Raw genomic sequence first — 13,045 nt, 5'->3', positions numbered from 1 at the left:
CTGGCAGAATGGAAAGAAAACCGCTGTCTCTTCCGGCCCCTGTATGACCACAAATTTTCATAGGAGTTCCATAGTTTCATAGGAGTACATTCTTTGAAAAGGAGGGCTCTCCAAAGGACTCTGGACTTAAACCATTGTTATCAATATGGAGGACAGTGGTATGACCTTTACCACATGTCCTACATGTCAAACGCTTAGCACAGTCCTTACTTATGTGCCCAGCACCTAAGCAACCAAAACACAGCCCTTCCTCCTTCAGAAAAAGCATTTGTCTCTCTGCTTCTTCCGCTGAAACTGTTGACACTCCGTTCGCTCTTCATCTGTAACATCGGTTCCAAAGCCGTGCTTTGTGCACCGATCGTTACTAGAGTAACTGCGTGCCTGTCCCAACCCATCACTAGCCTTCCCTGCGTTTGGGTCTAGCCAGCACACCACACGGGCACGCCGAATTACTGTGTTTAGTTTGCACGTTTCCCCCGATCATGACAGTTATATGTTTTCCTTACATTTTCTGTATGTATATTCTTGGTTGCTGACTTTATATTTTGCACACTCAAAATATTTCCATCATTGGCGAGATTCACACTGCACCTGCAAAGGAAAAATCAAAACCTCATATTCTGTTTGGTAAACACTTTGTGTGTTTTTTTAAATCATGCTGCGGTCAGCGTCAGCATCTAACATAGAGCAAAGAATGCAGTAATCCTCAGTTTTCCCTGAAACACATTCATGGCCATTAGCTTTTAATCAAATATTATTTCTTGAGTAATTAAAATATATTAGTACAGTTTTTCCAGAAATACTTCATGGCAAATTAGTCTCCTGAATTTTTTTAGACGCTGGACACAGCATGGCCTTATTTTTATTACCCTTTGACTCAGCTGTGACCTGCTTTTAATTAGTTCAGGGTCAGTTTCCTTTTCATTAAGTCTTCTTACAAGTACATCAGAATGATCTGCTGTCATGCTAACACAAGTTGACACATGGTTTAACAACATTTCACATCAAAACCACGAAGGGAAGATCAATTGAAATAGTTATATCCAACATTATTATGTTCTAACTTAAGGAAATACACAAAGTGTGACTCTTGAACAAACCTCCTTCAATGTTCAGAATGATCAAAGTGGATAACAAAGACATTTCTCTCAGTCACCTGTTTGTGTTTATGAAAAACAAGGTACTAATCAGCAGTGTTGGTCAAGTTACTTGAAAAAAGTAATCAGTAACTAATTACTGATTACTTCCCCAAAAAGTAATCCCGTTACTTTACTGATTACTTATTTTCAAAAGTAATTAATTACTTAGTTACTTTTTAAAAACATGATTTACACCCTGAAGAGGTGATAAAGCGATATCTCTTTCAGCCCAATTCTACTTTTTCTACATAATCCATCATACAAAATGTGATCAAATGGAAAAGTCTCATTTTAAAACTTGTTTTATTAGTTTTAATCTTTTAACTTTATGCATCAAGCAAAAATGTAATTATATGCACCATTCTCTGACTTGAATAAATTAGTTTAACATTTAAACCTATTTTCTGCACATTCCAGCACATAAAATAAAATATTTTGTGTGTTTACACTCAGTCTTTCAAATAGATGCAAGTAAAACACAGCAGAAAATAAATAAAGTCAAAGACTCAGCGGTCCTGTTGCTCTATTTTCACCTGTAAAGCAGGAGCAGGGTAGGCGGAGGTTTACCCTGGTGCAGGTGTGCCGCGGTCAGTGGAAGAATCCGCGAGTTTCTCTGTGAGTTTCCCATTACGTCGTAGCTACTCGGTGCTTGCTTGGAAGTTTAGGGGTTTTTTCGCTGTAAAAAGAAGTTTTCTTCCCACGCACAGCGGACACTAATGTTTTTGTCACTTTTTATGGAATCAAACTCAAAGTAAGGTCAGTACTTCCACGCTTTAAACGCTGCACGCTCATACTCTCTCCTGCACTCGATATATGATCCATTGTTGATCTGCACTCAGCTGTTGTCACCAACGGCGCACTCGCTTACGTCACTGTCATGAGACATTCTGGCAAAGAAATCACGGTTTTAGTAACGCAGAAACGCAGCGTTGCTACGGGAAAGTAACGGTAATCTAATTACCGTTTTTGCAATAGTAATCCCTTACTTTACTCGTTACTTGAAAAAAGTAATCAGATTACAGTAACGCGTTACGCATTACTGCCCATCTCTGCTAATCAGTGTCAGTGCGCCCCAGGGCAACTGTGGCTACAATGTTGTTTCCCATCACCAGTGTGTGAATGTGTTTGTGAATGGGTGGACTGTATGTAGTGTAAAGCACTTTGGGGTCCTTAGGGACTAAGTAAAGCGCTATACAAATACAGGCCATTTTCCATTTAATACACAGTCTGTGATTGCTTCACATTGTTAGTTTACTCTGCCTGTCTGTGGGTTTTTGTCCAACTTGGAGTGAACAAAAGCAGAAACAGTAAAAAACGTAAACTGTGAAAGTCTAGTTTATTTCATGAATACAAAAGAAAAACATTTACAGTCAGCAGAAAAAAGTAGCATACATGCATGATAAAATGGATACTGCTGTATAACATGGACAGTCAGAGTAAAATTCATTGTCTTACCACTTAAGATATGTTTTAAACTTAAAAAGAAAAACACACTGAAATTAGTTTCTGTATTTGCCTGTAAGTCTTGTATACAATGTGGAATGTTAAACCATGTTCAGCGGTCCCCAAGCCCCAGGCCATGGACCGGTACCAGTCCATGAGTTGTTTGGTACCGGGCCGCGAGAGTTGAGGCTTGGGCGTGAAATTTATGGTTTTCATTAACTCTCTTTGCCTGGGTCTTTTCCCCATGTTGTAGTTGTGTGTCTTATTTTGAAAGAAACATCTACATGTTACCATAGTGACCAGAGAGCATTAAGGGGCAGAGAGGAGGATGTTGCTCTCAATCTTGTGGGCGCATTTCCGGAGGACGCTGCTAATAAAGTTACACGATTACACGGTGAATTCACGTTTATTATTTTATTTACAAAATTCCAGTGTTTGTCTTGGTCGTATCATTTTATTTTGTTGTATTTATCCGCCTTAAAAGTCAGTCCATGAAAATATTGTCTGACATTAAACCAGTCCGTGGCGCAAAAAAGGCTGGGGACTGCTGCTGTAGATAGTTAATAAATCTGTTTATCTGTTTTTTCAGACCTCTGACCCTGAAACCAGAAGAGGATCTTTCTGTCTCTTCAGATTCATTGTGATCCAGTGATGGGAGTGATTTCATGATCACGCTGATGTTTGCTCAGAGCAGATAATGAAGTGAATGTTTTTGCACATTGGTAATAGTGAAACAATTTATTTGCAGCGTGGGATTGTTTGTGTTTGGAGTATGAACTGAGCTTACCGAAACTTTTGTCACACTGGTCACAGCTGAAGTTCCCTTCAATGTGTGTACGTTCATGATTGTTACGACTCCCTGAGTACGAGAAACTTCTGTCACAGTGTCTGCACTTGTATGGTTTCTCTCTTGGGTGGACTCGTTTGTGTCTATTAAGCTCACCTGCAGAGGTGTAGGATGACCCACACTGGTCACAGATGTGCTTTTTAACCCCACTGTGACAAAGTTCATGGTTTTTTAATTCACTTATAGTGGGGAAGCCGCTCCCACATTCTTTGCAGTAGTTCATTTTGTCTCCAGTGTGTCTACGTTGATGTATTTTCAGGCTCTTTTGATTACTGTAAGTTTTTCCACAAAGGTCACAGCGAAACTCTTTCCCACCACCACAGTGACGACAGGGTTGAGAACTGGATCCATCTGTGTCGCTCTGCTTCTAAACAAAGACACAAAGACAGTGTAAGTCAGTCCTTCAACATTTTAATCCAGAATGAAGCTTGAAATAAAGAGCATCTTTGCCAACATCCAGTTACATTTTACTGTCACAGTGAAACTATACACACAGCTTGGTTGCATTGATAGAGAAGCCACTGAAGCAGCTCAGCGCCTTTGTGAACGAGGTGCAGCAAACAAATACTGTCAAATACTGCGTGAGTCATGGCACCACTTACCTCAACATCCAGTTGTGAAAGCTGCATCAACCTGAGCCAAAAAGTGATCGAGCTGGAACAAAGGATATCAGAAGGCAGAGGGATAGGCCATTTCAGCCGTCTGCTCAGCCTTAACACCTGGCTTCCCTCCCACTGTGTCTCCCATGGTGTGGGTTTTATTAACAATTTTGATGCCTTCTGGGAGAGGAGGCATCTTTTTGGGGCAGACGGGCTCCACCTCAACGCCTGGGGACGCCGTCTGCTGTCCGCCAATTTACCATTTGGTGTACAGCACTCCCGCACACCGCCCTGTCATTACTCAAACCGACATTACCTGCTGATCTATCCGCCACTGACTGATGTCCCCCTGGTCCCAGCTCCTATATCTGCTCAACTTTTAACAGTAATACACAAAAACTCTGGACTCGGACCTCTCTCTCCCACAGTCAACATAATACCCGTCATAATCACAAACAGAGAGCAACACAATTATCATAAATCCAGTAACTCCAAAAACATTAATAACCTCCGGCCTCTTCAAAAATGTCAACATGCCAACCTCTGGATGTCGGGAGTTTTGATCTCCTCCATACCTGCTTCATGCCCTGGTGGACGGGGCTGTGGCCCCCCCACACCCTCTAGCAGATCATTACATGAAGGAACCTTTTAAATACAAGCGCGTCCATGCTCGCAGGTGTACACACGGGTGATCACACACACAAACTACACCCTTTTTGGCTCCTACCTCAAAACACACTGTGTTCTGTTGATCTTATGTGCTGCACAATAATGTTTAATATTTTGTTTTTATTGTTATATTCCCATAGATCATCGTCCTGTTGTTTATTCTATCTTCTACTTGTTTTCTTTCTCAACAGGTGATCCAGGTGATTGATATATGTATTTTTTGTCTGCTTATTTTGTTGGTTTTTGTTTTTTTGCCCTTTATCCTTGTCCCTCTTCTCTGCTGTTTTTCCCTCTTTCTTTCTCCCCTTTCTCTTCCTCAGTCAAGTCTGTCCTGTATTTAGCAAGTGAAAATAAAAAATAAAATAAACAATAAAAGGTGAATCAAACAGACCATTACGGCAAAGCTGGGATGGTCAATTTGGTAAAGTAAATCCGTTGGGCATCTTTCTTCGCCTTTAGACAATAATTCTGATGGCAAAAGAGCCAAACGGGACAGGCAAAAAAAAGAGAGTGTGGGGAGTGAGTTGGAGGGTGGGGTGGGCTGCTTTTAACCATGTAAAGCACTTTGTGCTACATTTCTGTATGAAAAGTGCTTTATAAATAAAGATTGATTGATTGGTTGATACTTTGAGGACATGTAAATAAAACTAACAGACTATTAAAGTAAGTTGATTCTGAATGTGTGGTAGGATGCACTGATTGCTTTTAGTTAGATGACCCTCCTGTTGTTCAGTTAGTGAATACAAGTAAAATAGAGCAGTTCTGATATGTACAATATATATTTTTAAATGTATTTTGCCATGTATGAAACTTGCAAGTGGGTAACAAGAGGGGGCCATGTGAGAGTCAAGTGACCAGGGACTGAGACTCCACTGAGGGTGAAGCCAAAACTAAAGCCAGATGTCTGGCAGCACATAAAGTCAAAATCAAATTCAGTCTAAACTAATTGGATCGGGACCTTGTGAATCAGAACTGAATGAGTTTTAGAAATCAGTGACAATACCCAGCCCTATTGTCTGTGAAGGTTTTCCCAGATTTTAAAGCCCTAAGGGTTTAAAAACGCTGAGACTCTCTACCAAATCAAGTGAATTAAATTGGGACCTTGTGAATGGAACTAATTGTTCTAAAGACTGAAGAAGTTTCTCGGATGAGAGGTGAAACGTCTTCAAGAAACTTAAAGAAGGCCGAATGCTTTTCTTTACAAGCTCCTTAGACTACCCATCCCTATAATCTACATGAAGGTTGAGGTTGGAAAATTACAAATAATTTAAACAATGCTTCAAAAAAATGCAACTGTACCTCAAACATGGATACCAAGTAACAGGAATCATTGTTTTTAGTAAGATGACTTATTATGTTCTTTACGGACATCCAGTCGATGCCTTTGCATCCAGTGGAATTACTAACATGCTAACACAATTTAATTAACAGAGTTGTTCCAAACACTCAGTCTAAAATAAGAAGATAATAATATAAATACATACCTCACAGTAACTGCACTTGTAGAGTTACTTTCTGGTGTGGATCTCTTGGTGTTTTCTCAGGGACTTTGGAGATTTGAAAGTCTTATCACACAGGTCACATTTATAAGGTCTCTCCTCATTGTGGGTAAACATGTGGCGTTGTAACTGTGCATCTGTTGTAAACAGTTTCCCACACTGAACACAGCAGCAAACATCATGTCCAGTGTGAATCCGTTGGTGAATATTTCGGGTCCCTAGCCGACTGAAAGTGTCTCCACAAATGTCACATCTATACGCTTTGATTCCAGAGTGGGTAACTCGATGACGTTTTAAGGTGCAACTGAGAGCAAAAGATTTACCACACTGATCACAGCTGTATGCTTTAACTCCACTGTGGATGAGTTGGTGTGTTTTTAAGTGTCCAAGTTGGGTGAAAGATTTTTCACACAAGTCACAGCTGTACGGTTTAATTCCACTGTGGATGAGTTGGTGTGCTCTCAGGTGTTTAGCCTTGATAAAACCCTTCCCACAATCGTCACAGGTGTGTTTCTTCTCTCCCTTTCTTCTGTGAGGTTTGTCGGCCTCCTGAGAGCGCTGACTTCTCGCTCCACGTTGGTCCTGCAGTGACAGAGATACAAACAGAGGCAGTGAGTGAAATGCAGTCGTGGAACAAACTGAAACTCCATAACCTGCACACAGGTTCAATAACAGAGATATTCTTGCTCACCTTTTGGGTTGAAGTCATTGTTTCCTCTGTAGTGGCTGAGCTGAGTCTAAATGGCTCGTCTCCTCCTGATGATCAGCTGGAACACAAAACATATTTATATGTGTTAGAGTATTTTAAGCTTTTATTGTCATGAAATGTAACTGAGTGATATACTGATAAGTGTTTAATATTTCTGCTTATGCAAACGTCTTTCTATCATGAACTCTCTGAACAGTGGGCCACCACTGTTTGAGGAGATCACAAGGGATGTGTGCAAATATAACCATCCTTGCAAGAGCTCATTTCTTTAAGCATATTCTAGTTGTCAGCACATAGCAACAGAAGGTTTGCCATAGATAGCGTACAAAGCATTAACCACAATAAGTTGTGAAAACCAGCTGTTATTGTTAGATTAAGTTCCAGGAACTGCATGTTCTCCACCCACGAGTGAAGGGCGTGCAGCTAAGTTCCTGTTTTATCTGTGCGTTTCACCATGTACCATGAAGTATAAATAAAGACGTAAGACCAGTGCGGGGTGTGAGTATCTGTTGAACTCTCCCCCGTGCACGTTAAACTGTTGAAGTGTCTGAGTGTCGTTTCTTCACCCGAGTGTTTTGATAATTGTTTAATCCCTGACAATATGTATTCCACCCGTGACAAAAAGAAGCTGAGATGGAAAGCTCGAATCCACTCAAACTGAATGTCTTCAGTCAGTGTGTCAGCCTCCAGTTAACAATGACAGTGAGAAACTGCACTACTGAACCTCCACCAACTGAGTAACTGCAGTTTGGTGCTTCATTTGAACCTTATAGATTTTATTAAACAAAATGTATAGAAAACTCTACAAAACAGAACAGCATGCAGGGAGCAGACTCTTCGCTGTAATTTTTTGTTGTGCATAAGAATCCACATGTTCCTCTTGTTATAAGATTAGCAGGACTGCTCACTTATGCTTTTTACATGTTGGTCTGTTAAAAGGTCACGCCATAAATGGAGTGACTGGAAATGTAGTTAAAAGGTCAGAGCCATATAATATATGCCAGCATTTAGGGTCCTTTCCACAACACCACACGATTGCTGCCACAACCGTGACACCACCATTCAATACCCAACAGGATTAAAAACATAATTCTTCCCCCAAATCACCAAGAGCTGCACATTAACCACCACCATTTATTTTAATTCTCAGTGCTTTCAAACATGAACTTTCATCTCTGTTTCATTAGCTTTTGTTAACATCTGTTGTTAACATCTGTTGTTAACATCGGGGCGATTGTGGCTCAAGAGTTGGCAGTTTGTCTTGTAATCGGAAGGTTGCTGGTTCAAGCCCCAGCTACGACAGTCTCGGTTGTTGTGTCCATGGGCAAGACACTTCACCCATTGTGTTCAGAGGGCCCGGTGGCAACAGTGTCCGACAGCCTCGCCTCTGTAGCTTGCCATCACCAGTGTGTGGGTGACTGAATGTGTAAAGCGCTATACAAATACAGGCCATTTACCATCTTCCTGTGCATCACTTTACAGCAGCCAGACTCATTAAAATGAGACTGTAGGAGTTTACAGCCTCTCATGTGTTCATCCACAGCAGCTGGACTATAAAATTTATTGTGACCCTGATACTGCAGCAGATCGCTCTCATCCATTTCCTGTTATCACTTCAAATAGAAATGAGGCTGTAGAGGTTTGGTGCAGGCAGAAAAACAGCTGCAGGGACAATGAAATGACTTTTCTGCTCCAACTTCTCCCAGCATGCTGAGCTAATGATTAGTTGGTGTTTTTCTCCAAACACTCTCTCACTCTTCTCTCAACGTGTTCACAATAAACTGTGAACAGACACCGAGGAGAGCAGCAGAAGACCTCATTCAGGAGCTAAACTCAACATGAACTGAACTCACAGTAAAGTTAGCTCGGTGCTTACCTTTAGATGAGCCCACAAACCGAGAGAAACTCCGCGATGAAGCTGCAACTCTTTCCAAACACAGGAAACAGATCAGGGAGCAGAGACCCACGTGGTTCACGCTGATCTCAGCTACGATCCAGGAGACAAGGGTGGGCAGATCGATGCAGATATCGATCAGGACGTTGGTAGTGGTTTATGATCGATACTTTAGTTTGTTTCTCTCCTCTAAGTTCACTACTTTACTCCCGTTTCATGACAAAGCAGCTCTCTCTGCTCGACTCCTCTCCTGCGCACGCACACACACTTTGCTCCGCCCCCTTTTTCCTGCTCATCTGTGGTTTGTTGCTGTGTGGTCACGCGACACAGCTGCGTAGCGTAACCAGGCGGAGTTGTTTTTTTTTTTTTCCAAAAGTACCGCCTATCTCCTTTTGCTAACCTCTTTTCCTTATGCCCGGCTTACACTGTGCGATTTTTTCAGTCGCGCGATTCAGCTCCTGCTCAAACTGCACGATTTACTCGCAGGGGTTAGATGTTCGTAAGTCACGATGCAGGGTCTCACACTATACGGCCCGATGCTCTGATGCGACCTGAGTGCTCACACTGTGCGTCCATGAAATGAAGGTTAGAACCAGGGGCGATTCTAGAATCAGAGCTTTGGGGGTGCTGAGCACCCAGAGAGCTGCCCAGCCAGGCAAAATAAACTTTACACGTCACGATGAGACTTCTTCCCTGTCTCTGTCAGTCCCTGCATCCTTAAATGTCTCCAGTTGTCCCGAGTTCTCTGTGACTGTCTCCTTGGTGCATTTAAACCCCTGTTCCTCCCTGTCCTCGTCGTCTGTTGTCTTCTTCTCCGTTATGAGTCATCATAATTTTATCCTCTCTGTGCAAGTCAGCAAATTTCTTTATTAAATCATAAGATTCCTAAATTCATAAAGTCTCTCTGTGCCTGGGTCCTCGTCTCAAAACATGACATCACTGTTTTGTACATTTTAACACAATTTAATCCCACATTTGTGAAAGAAAAACACTTTTTTGGAAAGTCTGTAACAAAACCATCAAATCTGATAAAGGTTATTTAAATGCTGCAAAAGAAGAATGGATTGGAACAAAAAAAAAATACATATCCTAACCTTAATTACTGGGGAAGAATAATGAATGATACTCATAGTGAGTAAAAAGTAAACTGACTGCATTTTTTGGACAGAGATTCACTTTTGTTAGGGAAAATATTCTAAAACACTTCTTCAGCAAAGACTCAGAGAAGAGAAACACACAGAACTCTTGCTAGCAAGGGCAGCTCCCTACTAAGAGACTCGCGCCGAGCACTGCCCCGGTCTTTATTTTATACTTCAGTGTGTGTGTGTGTGTGTGTGTGTGTGTCTGATCAAAGGGTCATATACATGAAAGCACAAAGGGAAAACATCCTTGGTCAGGAAGAGGGTAGCCTCACCCTAGATAACACAGTGAGGAAGTCAAGCAGTTAAAGCACTTAGACTAGAACAGACGTAACTACGTTAATCCTACCATAAAACAATAAGACAAGGTACAAGCTCTCATGCTCCCAGGACGTGGGGGTGCATTCCTGGGGTGCACACCAAGCCTGCAGCCTGCTAGAGATCACACACAATTGATTATATGCCTCTAAGTATACATGGTTGAATATTTCCTAATACAAATAACTACATGCAGTATTCTACCATATGCAAACTAAAAGATTATACTGACTACTAAATACAATTTTCCCTTGACAACTTTTAATGTGTATGTATAATATAATACAGATACATAAAAAACACTCCCAAAACAGAATAAATTATTACAAATAATTATTACATACTTTTGCAAGCCAAACGGTTCATTCATTTATGAAATTTTGCAAGGACAATATGTATGATGCTTACCGTTTATTAAAGATCAGTATCCTGAAATGCAAAGAATTCAATTGCTGGATCGGCGGACAGAGGCGGTTTCTCGCAAGTTAAGTAGATTTTTTTAAGGCGGTTTATCCCGGAGTCGCAAAAGTATGATGTCACAACAATGTGTTTGGTCACTTGCAATGTTGAACCTGGAACAACATTTATTATGATGATTTGGGAACACCGACACGAGGATATCAGATAGTGCCGATGAAAACGTCATCGTGGGAAGGAGAATTGCTAAGGACTCAGGAAAAGAGAAGAGCGGTGCTGAGAGTTGGAACAGCCTCACACTCATCCCTCTGTAACAATGTTACACCCGGGTGGGATTCTTATGGAGGACCACAAGAATCACACACATAGAAATAAAGAATTCTCGCTCAAATAATGATTTGTGCAATAAAATATGAATTTGTAAATTCATCCACAATGTAAAGCTTGAAATTAGAACCAGCACTGTGCCCTGTAACATTTATACACAGTGTATGAGCAATTGCTGCAACCTACAGCCTTTAAACTTCTAATTAAAATGCTGACAGTAAACTCATCAGTAGAGGTGGGCAGGGGCGGTCCTAGCCTGTTTGGTACCCTGAGCAAACACTCCCTCTTTTTACTTTGACTTCAGAAAAGCAGCAAGCAGCCACACTGAGGGCTCTCGCGCTCACTTTTCGTGTATAGAATTTAGAAAAAACATCGCTGCAAATTCTAAGTCTGTGTTATAATGTCTGATCTTTTCGTGTTTGTTGGATTGTTTTTATTTTGTTTTATTTTGCGAGTTGGATATTAGGTGCTGCTCCAACCAGCCAGAGAATCCCCCCCCTGCCCCTCTCCTCCCTATGTTTGGCAAGCAGCAGGGGCACCTCGCAAATGGAAGGCGCCTTTACTCCCAGCAAATGGGCGATAGAAAACCGATCGGTGCCTATGACATCGGGGCAATCGTGCCTCAAAGATTTGGCAGTTTGTTTTGTGACCGGAAGGTTGCCGGTTCGAGCCCCGGCTCGGACAGTCTCGGTCGTTGTGTCCTTGGGCAAGACACTTCAACTACCGCCTACTGGTGATGGCCAGAGGGGCCGATGGGGCGATATGGCAGCCTCGCTTCTGTCAGTCTACCCCAGGGCAGCTGTGGCTACAACTGTAGCTTGCCTCCACCAGTGTGTGAATGTGAGAGTGAATGAATAGTGGAATTGTAAAGCGCTTTGAGGGCCCCGAAAAGTGCTATATAAATGCAATCCATTATTGTTATTATCCCAAAAATACGTTGGCAGTATGTCAGGGCAGCATGAGTACGAGAAACTTTTTTCTTATTTATTTATTTTTTTCCTTTTATTCCCCAAAAAACAAAAAACAAAAACAACTACCAGAACCACAACAAAGGAAAAACAAAAAAAAACAAAAACAAAAATAACATAATAAGCAGTCTGAGACATGTAAACAGAAAACTAATACAGTATGGTAAATAATTTGGTCTACCACGCATTTACACATTTGTCCTGACAAACCCAACCCGCCATTGGAGTGGGCCTGCCCCTCTCACTATGGTTGTCTTCAGATCATCAGATAAGTAATCCATTACAGGGCGCCACATATCCAAAAAAATATCATCATTGCCACTTAATTTTGCACTCAGTCTTTCCATTGGTAAAGCTCTAAAGATTTCTTTATACCACTGAGTTATTGTTGGTAGTTTTCCATTAATCCAATTGAAAATAATACATTTTCTTGCCATAAATAATCATTTACATAGTAGTTTATATTTATCATATTCTTTAAACTAAAAAAAACCCCCACTACAATGACAGTTTTTGTGTTTTCATGAATGTCTTATATGCAACTATATTTCAAGTGTTTTTCAGTTCTTTGTTTCAAATCTATATGCCAACAAATCATTTATACTAAATGGCTTTTTTTAATGAGTGATAGCTTGGACGTTATGTTCCTCACAGAATCCTGGCAGAGGGTGAAGAAATTGGACCTGTCTCAATATGCGTACTTGTGTTCTCGTGTACTCGTGATTAGGGATGGGTACCGGTATCCGGTGCGATGATGGCACAGGTTCTGACGTGAACGGTAGTAACCAGACCGATAAGCTGCGCACATTTCGGTGTTTTTTTTCCTGAGATGTCACACACTTTGGATTCCAGCCAATCATTTTACCTTTGCGAGCGTAGTAGGCGGGCCCAGGTACGTACGTTCAGTTAGAGCAGAGCTACAGATTAAAAATGCCCAAGGTGAAGCGGTCAAAGTCTGGCTGTACTTCACAGCAAAAGATGCAAACTCAGGAGCAACAAGTGCTTTAAGCTGATACTGTGATACTGTCAAAGGAGGTAACACCTCGAATCTGATGAAACACCTGATGACGTATAGCA

The 13,045-nt window shown here is 41.3% G+C and overlaps 1 long non-coding RNA gene across 1 annotated transcript; it reads right to left on the bottom strand.

Moving 5' to 3' along the window:
- Window positions 1–2,456: 2,456 nt before the first annotated feature.
- Window positions 2,457–9,099, bottom strand: LOC145431186 (uncharacterized). Its single transcript, XR_013911532.1, has 4 exons — window positions 8,782–9,099; window positions 6,888–6,963; window positions 6,182–6,778; window positions 2,457–3,796 (listed from the first exon to the last, which is right to left on the bottom strand). It is a non-coding gene; the product is annotated as an uncharacterized LOC145431186 (long non-coding RNA).
- Between the last annotated feature and the right edge of the window lie 3,946 nt (window positions 9,100–13,045).

Source organism: Astatotilapia calliptera, chromosome 9, assembly GCF_964374335.1.
Source record: "Astatotilapia calliptera chromosome 9, fAstCal68.1, whole genome shotgun sequence".
Lineage (NCBI taxonomy): Eukaryota > Metazoa > Chordata > Actinopteri > Cichliformes > Cichlidae > Astatotilapia > Astatotilapia calliptera.
This window is presented reverse-complemented; position numbering and strand designations above follow the sequence as displayed.